This window comes from Orcinus orca, chromosome 8 (assembly GCF_937001465.1).
Source record: "Orcinus orca chromosome 8, mOrcOrc1.1, whole genome shotgun sequence".
Lineage (NCBI taxonomy): Eukaryota > Metazoa > Chordata > Mammalia > Artiodactyla > Delphinidae > Orcinus > Orcinus orca.
This window is the reverse complement of record NC_064566.1, coordinates 22,705,013-22,718,023: the sequence shown is the minus strand read 5'-3', so window position 1 is coordinate 22,718,023 and position 13,011 is coordinate 22,705,013. Positions and strand designations below refer to the sequence as shown.

The 13,011-nt window shown below is 44.2% G+C and overlaps 1 protein-coding gene across 2 annotated transcripts in view; it reads left to right on the top strand.

The window, feature by feature from the left end:
- LDLRAD3 (low density lipoprotein receptor class A domain containing 3) overlaps window positions 1-13,011 on the top strand; it is a 254,522-nt gene that overhangs the window by 76,663 nt on the left and 164,848 nt on the right. The window lies entirely within an intron of this gene.

Here is a 13,011-nt window from a genome sequence, read left to right as displayed (position 1 = left end):
TGTAGTAATCTGCTTCCAAATGCCCTTTTCTTTGCCAACACCTGGACACATCTTCAAATGGGCAACACCAGGACCGGGATTCTTTCTGATCCTCTCCACCCCCTCCTTCTTCAGCCTCTTTCCCGTTTTGTACCCAAAATCCGCGTGAGATGTGAGTCAGTGGTAATCTGCGAGAAAGGAGGCACCAGGGATGTGAGTTGAGGGGCCTCCAGGAAGTGGAACGATCCTCCCTGCCCCGTAGAGGTGTGTTTCTCTTCTTTGCCAAAGTTTGGTGCTGCAGAGGGAGCTGGGCCACGGCACGCTGGCCGGCAGGAAGTACACCGGGAGTCCTGGGCCCAGGGTCGTCCGGTGCCTGGGGACCACACAGCTGGACGATGGTTCTTGGCTGTTTCCTGGGCTTTGGGCACCAGGCCACAGGGCCTCTCGCACAGGAGAACTATGTGTTCTGGCTCTGAATCTGCCGTCTTTTTGGGAGCCAGCTGAGGAAATGAGGAGAAGATGATAATTTGAACTTTTCACATAGCTGTTACCGGGATTTGAGGCTCAGCTTGTTGTTGCGCAGGAAGGAGCTCCGGGTTTGGGGCCCCCTCTGGAGCCAGGCCCCCTCTTCCTCGTGATGTGCTCCCTCTGAGACTGGCCCCTCTGAGATCTGTCCAGTATCCCTGCTGCCTGCCCCCGCTCTTCAGAGAAATTTTGGGAGGGGTTGGGTTGAGGGTATGTTTTTTGTGGGAAATAGTTCATTTTCTTTGTTGCTTGTGATTTCTTCTGAATCGACTATTATACATAATGCATTTTTATTTTTGCAGAATTAAAAAGAGCATTATGTCTATTGCAGCTTTTTCTGTTTCTAGCCTGGCTTCAAAATTGCTAGAAATTGAGTGTTTGTAATTTGAGTTTCAAATGAGATAGTATGCGTGAACCCTATAATCTGTCCAGTTCTGAGCATTATTAAACACTCTGAATGTGTGGAATGATCATTTTTGGAATATGGTGTGTATTGGAACTCCAGTAAATGCAGATTGTCTCTAGCTGAGCTGGGAATGTTCAGAACGGGACACGTTTGTGACAGAATACAGGATCGGAAGTTGAGACCTAAGTTACATCCCCAGCTTTGTCAATTTCGATTGTGTGATTATTAAAGTTCTCTGTGGCAAGCTGTGTCCTGTGCCAGTCCAGTTCCATGATTTCAGAATTCATGCGTAAACGGGAAGAGTTGGTGGAAAGAGAAATTTTAAAAAAAAGAAAAGAAGAGAAAAGATAGTGTGGGCAGCTGCCTGGCGCAGTTTGGTTTGGTTTGGAACAGGCTCGCCTTGGCTATTCTCCGTTAATTTTTTTCTCCTCATTACCGACCCGTCACCCCCAAGTGTAGTAGAGACTTGATTGGCATTTATTTAGTCTTTTGATCAAAACATAATTTGAAAAGCCATACACATAAACACATGCATTCGAAAAACCTTTCCTCTGTTGCCCTTCTTTTCTCCTTTGGTCTTTAAATTCTAAAAAGAGAAGAACACTAGAAAGTTTAGACAACAGAGGGAAGGAAAAGAAGTCCTTTTTCTAAGACAAAGTTTCCTTGCATTTCAGATTTCTTACATATTCCCTTCCCAGTCTAGGACCTGCAGGTTGAGCCCTGGAGAAGGACTGTGTCCAAATCCCAGCCCTCCCTTCCATCCCTCTCCCCCAGTGCTGTGTGATCTTAGAAAAGTTACCAGAATGGTCTAAAACTTAGCCATTGGAAGGATTAAATGAGAATTAATTCCTTAACCTGCTGCTGCCTCAATTCCCTCCTCTCCAAAATGAGAATAATCAGCCTTCTAAGTGACATTGTTGTGACGTTTTAATGCATGTTAAGCACACAGCACAATGCCTGGGTATAGTCAGTGACTTGTAAACGGTAACTGTTATTGGTCAGTCCACACAAAGTATATTCATTGTCATGGGGACGCGTGATTGAGTAACCTGCTTTTTCTACTTCAACGTAGAGGCCCTTTGCCACGTTACCATATATGTAGCAACGATAATTGTTGTTTTGTGAGGTTACCTACTGCTCCATCCAGTAGATGCACTGTAGCCTAATTATTACCCTCTTGTTGGGTGTTTAAGTCTCTTTTGCTTTTTTACTTCTGCTGATCAAAATGTTTAGGGCCGACAGCAATCCCACTACTGGGCATATACCCTGAGAAAACCATAATTCAAAAAGAGTCATGTACCACAATGTTCATTGCAGCTCTATTTACAATAGCCAGGACATGGAAGCAACCTAAGTGTCCATCGACAGATGAATGGATAAAGATGTGGCACATGTATACAATGGAATATTACTCAGCCATAAAAAGAAATGAAATTGAGTTATTTGTAGTGAGGTGGATGGACCTAGAGTCTATCATACAGAGTGAAGTAAATCAGAAAGAGAAAAACAAATACCGTATGCTAACACATATATATGGAATCTTAAAAAAAAAAAAAAGTTTCTGAAGAACCTAGGGGCAGGACAGGAATAAAGACACAGACGTAGAGAATGGACTTGAGGACATGGGGAGGGGGAAGGGTAAGCTGGGACGAAGTGAGAGAGTGGCATGGACATATATACACTACCAAATGTAAAATAGGTAGCTAGTGGGAAGCAGCCGCATAGCACAGGGAGATCAGCTTGGTGCTTTGTGACCACCTAGAGGGGTGGGATAAGGAGGGTGGGAGAGAGGCTCAAGAGGGAGGAGATGTGGGGATATATGTATATATAGCTGACTCACTTTGTTATAAAGCAGAAACTAACACACCATTGTAAAAAAATTATACTCCAATAAAGATGTTAAAAATAAAAAATTTTTTTTTAGTAAATAAAATGAGAGAGTTGAACAAAACAAACAAACAAAAACAATGTTTAGGGTCGATTAAGGAACTTATGCATGCCTGGAGGGTAGAAATACAGGATGGTTTCAGCCAGAGCCAGGCTGGGCTGGGCTGAGGTCTCCAGGGTAGGTACCATCTGGTCCATCCTTTCGACGGCTCCCTGAGAGTTGTCCATTTAGAATGTGTGCCGCCTCCTTCTGCGTCTCGTTCAGAAGTTACAGAGCTCTTTCACTGATTCTTTGGAACAACTTGGTACTTACAGGAAGGAGAGAGAAGGCGGCTGATACTCTCACTTGGTAGAGGTGATTGCCTCAAAAGCCCTACGACATAGCTTTGGCATTTAGAAAAGAATACACCTAACCGAGGAGAAGTCTTGCCCTTGCCGAAGGGTGAGAGAAGGGCCTGGAGAAGTGTGTCTTGGAGGGATACGGGGCAGAGAGCAGCTATTCTGTATCCACGGCAGAGGAAAGATTTTCGTGAGACAGGAAGAAACTTTTTTATTATAAAGGTAATAAAATGTTATGTTGTAAAAATCGGGGGAACAGGGAAGGAGAAAAACAGAATCCCACATAGAGTCTGTACGCTACCAGACCCACTGTGGGCATCTTACAAGTTTACATTCAGGCTTTTCTCAGTTGTAATCACCATAGGTATATGATTTTATATTTTAATTTTTTTCCCAGGTAACATTTCAACATATTAACATTTTTCTATGTTTTTTCCCCCATGTTTCCCTATCACTTTTAACGCTTAAGTGGCCCATTCACTTGGTGAATAAATATAATTTATTTACTTATTATTTGGTATTTATGTTGTTTCCAGTTTTTCACTGTTAGAAATAGTGCTTACGGTTGTGAAATGAGGGTAGATATGACTTTCCCCGTTTTGAGAAATGGTCTTCAGCTCGATTCTCAGAAATGCCATGACCAGGTTGAAGGACAGGAGCCTTTTCTGCCTCTTGCCCACTTGTTCTGCTACTGGTTTGCATCAGCTTTTGCTCACGGGCAACATGTGAGACGTCTGGCTTTGTTTTAGTCTTGGCAGCATTGGGAAATACCTTTTTTAAAAAATCGGTTTTCTGGTTCGTTTAATAGTTGAAAACAGTTACATATTTTAATTTTCATATTTTAAGTTATCTAAAGAGGTTGAATGTTTTCCCCAACCCCCTATGGACTAGTTGTATTTCCGACCTTGTGAAATATCTATTAATGGACTAGAATAAATTTCCAATTGGGTGGAGTCATTAGATTTTCCACCTTAGAGTTTTGAGAGTAGGGGCTCCTTTGGGGATAGTCTGAGTGTATTTCTGTTCTTGGTTAGTGGAATGCCCTAAGTGATCGTTTTAGCCAAATAACTTTTTGTTATAATAAAGGAATAAGGATATGTTTTAGAAAAGCATACAAGTTCCATGGAAGCCCTGATTATGGCAAGAGCAATGACATGCCGTTACTTGAGCTTCTCCTGGGCTGCACTGTCCCAGGCACTTTACATTATAGTAACTCACGGATTGTCACGAGCCTTATGAGAAAGGGACTGTTATTATCTCCAGATGAGGAAACTGAGCCACAGAGAGATGATGCAGACCCTGCCAGCTGTCCCAGCGTGTAAGTCCTCATAGGCCTCCATCAGAGACCACCGGTGGGTTCATTCAGTCTTTTTGTACATGGATCTCTGTTATTCTGCTGAACAGGATCGTACTGTATGTTATCACTACTGATCTGATTTTTTTAAAAATTAAGAAACGTCGAAAATGTTTTTCTGTGTACAGGCATACCTTGGAGATACCGTGGTTTCACTTCTAGACCACCACAATAACGCGAGTCACACAAATTTTTTGGTTTCCCAGTGCATATGAAAGTTGTGTTTACACTATACTGTAGTCTATTAAGTATGCAATAGAATTATGTCTAAAAAATAATGTACATACGTTGATTAAAAAATACTTTCTTGCTTAAAAATGCTAACCATCATCTGAGGCTTCAGCGAATTGCAATCTTTTTCCTGGTGGAGGGTCTTGCCTCGGTATTGATGGCTGCTGACCGGTCACGGTGGTAGTTGCCGAAGGGTGGCATGGCTGTGGGAATTTCTTAAAATGTTACTTAAAAGTGAAGTTTGCTGCATTGATTGACTCTTTCATGAATGATTTCTCTGTGGCGGCAATGCTGTCTTTGATAGCATTTTAGCCACAGAACTTCTTTTAAAAGTGGAGTCAGTCCTCTCAAACCTGCTGCTGCTTCTTATCAACTAAGTTTATGTAACGTTCTAAATCCTTTGTCATCATTTCAACAATCTTCGCAGCATCTTCACCAGGAGTAGATTCCATCTCGAGAAACCATTTTCTTTGCTTGTCCATAAGAAGTAACTCTCCTCATCCATTACAGTTTTATCATGAGATTGCAGCAATTCAGTCATATCTTCAGGCTCCACTTCTAGTTCTAGGTCTCTTGTTGTTTCCACCACATCTGCAGTTACTTCCTCCACTGAAGTCTTGAACCCCTCAAAGTCTTCTGTGAGGGTTGGAATCAACTTCTTCCAAACTCCTGTGAATGTTGATATTTTGACCTCTTCCCATGAATCACGAATGTTCTTAATAGCATCTAGAATGGTGAGTCCTTCCAGAAGTTTTTCAATTTACTTTGCCCAGATCCATCAGAGGAATCACTACCTTTGGCAGCTATAGCCTTATGAAATGTATTTCTTAAAAAATAAGACTTGAAAGTCAAAATTACTCCTTGATCCATGGGCTGCAGAATGGATGAGGTGTTAGCAGTCATGAAAACAGCATGAATCTCACTGTACATCTCCATCAGAGCTCTTGGGTGACCACGTGCATTGTCAGAGAGCAGTAATATTTTGAAAGGAATCTTTACTTCTGAGCAGTAGGCCTCAAGAGGGGGTTTAAAATATTCAGTAAACCATGTTGTCAACAGATGTGCTGTCATCCTGGCTTTGTTGTTCCATATAGAGCACAGGCAGTGTAGATTTAGCATCTTAAGGGCCTTAGAATTTTTAATGGTAAATGAGCATTGGCCTGAACTTAAAATCACCAGCTCTTTTAGTTGCCTAACACGAGAGTCAGCCTGTCCTTTGAAGTTTTGAAGCCAGGCATTGACTTCTCCTCTCCAGCTATGAAAGTCCTAAATGGCGTCTTCTCCCCATATATTGCTGTTTTGTCTACATTGAAAATTTATAGTCACCTTTATTAATTATCGGAGCTAGAGCCTCTGGATAACTTGCTACAGCTTCTACATCATCACTTGCTGCTTCACCCTGCACTTTTATGTTATGTTCTTTCCTTAAACCTCATGAACCAACCTCTGCTAGCTTCAAACATTCCTCTGCAGCTTCCTCACCTCTCTCAGCCTTAACAGAATTGAAGAGTTAGGGCCTCGCTCTGGATCGGGCTTTGGCTTAAGGGAATGTTGTGGCTGGTTTGATCTTCTATCCAGACTACTCAAACTTTCTTCCTATCAGCAATAAGGCTGTTTTGCTTTCTTATCATTTGTGTGTTCACTGGAGCAGCACTTTTAATTTCCTTCAAGAACTTTTCATTTGCATCTACAGCTTGGCTACTTGTTCAGCACTAGAGGCCTAGCTTTTGGCCTGTCTTGGCTTTCAACATGCCTTCCTCCCTAAGCGTAATCATCATTTCTGGTTTTTTATTAAAGTGAGAGACTTGTGACTCTTCCTTTCAATTGAACACTTAGAGGTCCTTATAGGGTTATTATTTGGCCTAATTGTGTCTCAGGGAATAGGGAAGCCTGGGGTGAGGGAGAGAGCTGGGGGAACGGCCAGTTGGTTGATGGAGCAGTCAGAACACACACAACATTCATCAATTAAGTTCGCCATCGTATATGGGTATGGTTTGTGGAGCCCCAAAACAATGACAATAGTAACATCAAAGATCACTGATCACACATCACCGTAACAAATATAATAATAGGGAAAACATTTGAAATATTGTAATAATTACCAACATGTGACACAGAGACACAAAGTGAACAAATGCTGTTGGAAAAATGGCTTGACACAGGGTTGCCACAAGCCTTCAATTTGTAAAAAACTCAGTACTTGCAAAGTGCGATCAAGTGAAATGCAATAATACGAGGTATACCTGGAAATGATTTCTAAAGTGGCTGTTAGTCCTGTGAGTCTCTGAAAGAAGAGACTGTACTTTATTACTGCCCCTTGCTGTAATAATAAAGCGGCAATCCAAATTTCTAGAACATACATGTGACCTGGAATCAAGAGCCTTAAGATCTCCTGCCAGCTTTGTGTTGGATTGCAGCTGCCATCTCTCCGTGGTCTAACCAAATGGGGGAGGGATCTTGGAGGGTTGCGATCCGTGTTACAAGGTGGTTCGTTTTCTTCTTTGAAAAATTACATTGATCGCTATTTTTGTTTTTGTTTTGTTTTTGCGGTACGCGGGCCTCTCACTGTTGTGGCCTCTCCCGTTGCGGAGCACAGGCTCCGGACGCGCAGGCTCAGCGGCCATGGCTCACGGGCCCAGCCGCTCCGCGGCATGTGGGATCTTCCCGGATGGGGGCACGAACCCGTGTCCCCTGCATCGGCAGGCAGACTCTCAACCACTGCGCCACCAGGGAAGCCCTTGATCGCTATTTTTGAGGCATGTACAGACTTTTAAAGTCCCAGGCCCTTTATGTGTGTGTGTGTGTGTGTGTGTGTGTGTGTGTGTGTGTGTGTGTGTGTGTGTTGGCGGGGCTGGGGATGGGGATAAATTCAGGAATCTTGTCAAATGATAAAATTTTAATGAATCTCCAAATCCAGAGGCATAGAAAAATAGGTGAAAAAATGGAATTTGCTTTTAGTGTTCCCAGCCATTTCTTGAGCACGGCTTTTAATTGCACCAGTGTGATGGCAGAAATCCAGGAGATTGGGCTGAGAGGGCAAGTTTGAAATAATGATCACCAAGGAATGTAAGGGGAGGAAAGCCCAGCCAGAAACTCTTCCTTTCCTTTTTATGGTCTTCATCATAGGCCTCTAGGTGGCGCCACATGTAATGTTTTCTTTTAAACCTGGTGTTTCAGGGCAAGCAGAGATGAGGGGAAATAACTGGATTCTGCGTTATTCTTCTCACCAAACTTTAGCAGTAATTCAGCGATTTCACCAAGGCACCTACTGCTTGGCTCACATGCAAAATGCCCCAGGAAATCAGGCAGTTTCCATGGGGTGGGTACAGTTTGCTTCTTTCTCTCTTAGGCTGCTCTGTCTTTTCTCAGAGAACGGGGTGTGAGAGCTGACATGCTGTGACCTGGGAAAGCAGCCTGTCAATGAGCTGGGGGAATGCAACTACAGTGGGATCTAATCCTCCCCTGCTGCTGTGTAAGAAGCAAAACTGGCACAACGCTATCATTATGGGTTGAATGGTGTCCCCAGCCCCCAAATTCATATGTTGAAGTCCTAACCCCAGTACCTCAGAATGTGACCTTGCCATAAAAAGGAATGAAATTGTGCCATTTGCACCAACACGGATGGACTTGGAATGCATTATGCTAAGTGAAATAAGCCAGACAGAGAAAGACAAATACTGTGTGATGTCACTTGTATGAGGAATCTAAAAACACAACAAGCTAGTGAATGTAACAAAAAAAAGCAGACTCGGAGATACGGAGAACAAACTAGAGATTACTGTGGGTAGGGGGGAGGGGCAGTGTAAGAGTAAGGGATTAAGAGGTACAAGCTATTAGGTATAAAATAAGCTATAAGAATATATTGTACAACATGGGGAATGTAGCGAACATTTTCTAATAACTATAAATGAAGGATAACCTTTAAAAATTGTGAATCACTGTATTGTACACCTGTAACTTTTATAATACTGTATATCAACTATACAATTAAAAACGTTAAAAATTAAGATAGCATGAAAAAACAAAAAAATGTGACCTTATTTGGAGATAAGGCCTTTATAAAAGTAATCAGGTTAAAATGAGGTCACTAGAGTGAACCATATCCAATACGCCCTTACAGGAAGGGGGAATTTGGACACCGAGATCCATCCAGGGGGAAGACGATGGGAAGACAGAGAGAGAGGATGGCCATTTGCAAGCCAAGGAGAGAGGCCAGGAACAGATCCTTCTTCAGGCCTGAGAAGGAACCAGCCCTACTGACATTATGATTTAAGGCTTCTGGCCTCCAGAGCTGGGAGACAGTACATTTCTGTTGTACCACAAAGTCATGGCACTTTGTTACAACACCCCTAGCAAAACTAACCCAGCCATCTACCCATATCTTATTTTTTTAAAAATTGTTACGTAATGAGTGAGTGACAGCTGTCCCACAGCTGTGTAACAGGATGAGGTTCACAGACATCCTGCTTCTATTTTTTTTCTTTAACAGTTTGAAAGTAAGAATTTTACCGTTACAGGTTGAATTATGTCCCCTCCAAGGACATGTTGTCGCCCTAACCCCCAGTATCTCCAAACGTGACCTTATTTGGAGCTGGGATGTTGCGGTTGTGATTAGCTAAGATGAGGTCACACTGGAGTCGGGTGGGCCCTTAATCCAATGTGACTGGTGTTCTTATAAGAAGCAGTGTGAGGATGTGAGGGAAGAAGGCCATGTGACAACAGAGGCAGAGATGGGAGTGATGCAGCTACAAGGCAGGGAATCCCAAGAATCGACAGCTGCCCCCAGGAGCTAGAAAGAGGCAGGGAAAGAGTCTACCCTGGATCTCAGAGGGAGCGTGGCCCTGCTGACACCTTGATTGCAGTCTTCTGGCCTCCAGAAACATGAGAGAATAAATTTCTGTTGCTTAGAGCCACTCAGTTTGTGGTACTTTGTTACGGCAGCCCGAGGCATCTAATACACATACTTCCAAGGGATAATTCAATCGATTTGGGCTTTTGTGGGCTGGCCCAGCCCAGTAGGTGTGGGCTTTCTTTTAGACGCGGAGCTTCAGAAAACGGGGGTCTAGAGACTATCACTGTGGTTTAACACTCTGTCCATTAAATGCTTCAGAATGAAAGTTCACATTCCTTCCCAGCACTTGTGGTGAGGAAGGAATCCAAGACCTGTGTGTGTTAATGTTGTTCTTTTCTAACTTAGTCATTTTCTTTGTGTAGTTGTTTTTAAACATCTCAGATAATTCCAGGCATGGCCCCCACTTCACTTAGTTTCTTTCATCTCAAATTTGAGACCATAAATCCTGTGGTTTAAAACAGGGGCTTTGGGGGCCAGCCTCCATTTATGACCTCTGAGGCTCTGGGCACCAACTTACCTACCTCTACACCAATTTCCTCATCTGTAAAATGGGGATCGTCACAGTACCTACTTCAGGGGGTGATAGTTAAAAACATTTAATAGGCGGTATGTCCAGGTGGTAATGCAAGTTAGAAATAGGGTGTAGATCAGCTCTGCTGACCGCAGGGCATTGCTGTCAGTCTTAAATCAGCTAATGTATGTGGGGCTCGGAGTTGGGGTGCCTGGCCTGGGTTAAGCATTCAGTAAGTGCTAACTGATACTGTTCCCTCAAAAGTGCCGGTGACATTATCCTCAAACCCAAGTCTGCAGTGACATTCCTGGTCCTGCAGTGCTAGACGTCCAGGCCATCCCTTGCACACCCCCTCTCTTCCTGCTCTCTCTTGGAAAGCCTAAGCCTTAGAAACCCCTTCCTTTGCTGGGTCAATATCTTCTTTTCACTCCAGAGAGTCTTGAACACACAGTCATGAGCTCTTATGAAATTCTCTTTAGCTTAGAGCTCCAGGGAGGCAGCCAGACACACAGAAGCCGCTGTATGAGGGAAGGAAACAAATACTTGAGGGCCTTGGGTGAGCCGGGCAGGCCCTTAGGGTCACAGGGAGGGGGGTTTGGAAGTAGCTCTCCTGCGTTCAGCTGGGAACCTGTGTCTTCACAGCCCTGCACTTGTCCCCCACCCACCAGAGTGTTCCCAGCTCTGCCCTAGTCCCACACAGTTAAGCACCTAAGTGGATTTTGATGACAGCATTTTGCTGCATCGCTTCAACAGTCTTCTGAAGTCTCTGCCTTCACTCTGTTGGCCTGAAACCCGCACCGCCCCCTGCAGCCTCCAAGGTCTAGGACTCGTAGAAGTCACAGCCTTCCAGGTCCTCTCCCCGCTCCCAGATGTGCGTTTTGTGCCCTGTGCCAATGGTGCAGTCCAGATGTTGGGATCGCCGTATAAATTCCCAGGTAGTCTCCTGACAGCTACGTAGGGACAATTTCTGGCTTGTCGGGCTATGCCTGACCTTAACACGAATGTGACCATATGCTCACTTTTGTAAAAGGACCCTGGCCGCTGTTTGAAGATGCCAGCAGTTTTACACTAGGTGGAGAAATACGAAGTGCTCCGAAACTCTCTGGGTGTATCAGTTGCCTGGGGCTGCTCTAACCAAATACTGCAAACCGATGGCTTAAAAGAACTGAAATATATTCTCCCCCAGGTCTGGAAGCTGGACATGCAGAATCAAGGTGTCCACAGGGCCGTGCTCTCTCCGAAGGCTCTAGGGTACAGTCCTTCCGTGCTTCGTCGCCGGCATTCCTTGGCATCTTTGACTTATAGAATCCACAGTCGAGTCTCTGCCTCCGTCATCACCTGGAGTCCACCCTATGCATGTGTCTCTGTGTCCAAATTTCCCTCTTCTTAAAAGGATACCCATCGTTGACTTAGGATCCATTTTCATCCAGCATGACCTCATCTTAACTTGATTATATATATGCACTATTTCTAAATAAGGTTCCATTCTCAAGTACCAGGACACTAATAACCTGCCACACCAGGCGCTTTAATTTTTTTTTAATATAAATTTATTTATTTATTTACTTATGGCTGAGTTGGATCTTTTGCTGCACGTGGGCTTTCTCTAGTTGCGGTGAGTGGAGGCTACTCTTTGTTGTGGTGCATGGGCTTTTCATTGCGGTGGCTTCTCTTGTTGCAGAGCATGGGCTCTAGGCGAGTGGGCTTCACTAGTTGTGGCACATGGGCTCAGTAGTTGTGGCTCGCGGGCTCTAGAGCGCAGGCTCAGTAGTTGTGGCACACAGGCTTAGTTGCTTCGTGGCATGTGGGATCTTCCCGGACCAGGGCTCGAACCCGTGTCCCCTGCATTGACAGGCGGATCCTTAACCACTGCGCCACCAGGGAAGCCCTGGGTGCATTATTGACAAAGTAGAGTGTGCAGTGGCCAGCGCCACCCAGGACCAGGCCTGCACAGTCAGCTCCCTTGGATGTCCCTGTACCGGATGTGTTCTCACTGCATCCACTTGGGGTAATTTGCTGTTATTGTTCTACTCCTGCCTTTATAGCTGGTGGTCATGGAACAGGACCAGGTGTGTCAATAGAACAGGACTAGTTGAAAGCCTGAGGAGAGTGCTTTATATGAGAAAATAAATAAATACATTCTTTTAAAGTCAGTTATAAAAGTAGTCTTACTTCTATGACCTGGCGCCTTGACTTTGCTACTTCCATGATAGAAAAAGAAAGTACTCTGAGCGCTAGTTAGTGTGTATGGCAGCCTGTGAAAGTCCTGTGCCTTTAAAAGCCACAGGGGTGGGATGTGCTGCAACTAAATTGATACCTGTAGCTCTCTGCCTTCCAGTGCACCTGGGAGGAAGCTGGGAGGGCTCCCAGCCAGATTGGGCTGTAGACAGCTTTTTTGTCCTGCACAAAGACATGAAAAACATGAATTTGTTTCTAAATCGGAAGCTTGCACATAAAATTGGGATTATCAGGTTTGCTTGGAAAATTAGATTTAGTGTTCGGATACTCTGCACTCAGAGAACCTTGTTTCCACCCTGAGTCTATCGTGCATTTCACCATTTTGCTCATTTGAAGGGCTTCAGTGTTTCTTTGATTCTAAGACACACATCTTTTTACATTTTCAGGTCTCTGAAAGTGAGATGCCTCTTACAATCCATGGGATAAGAAAACGTGTGTCCTAGTTTAATTGGAGAGTTTTTTTCTTCTCAGTTGTATGTAAATTAGTGGCATCCCTTACAATTGGTGTCTTAGAGTCAGTGAAATTGAATTCATTTTCTCTGATTGTCAGCATAGGGCGTTTCAGCCAAAGGTCCTGACATTTCCAAACAGATAGACATACCACGTGTGTCTGTTTTCCTTGGGGTGCTCGCTGCGCTTCGGGACGGGAGGCAGCATGCAGAGCGGGAGGGGTTGGCTCTGGGACCACA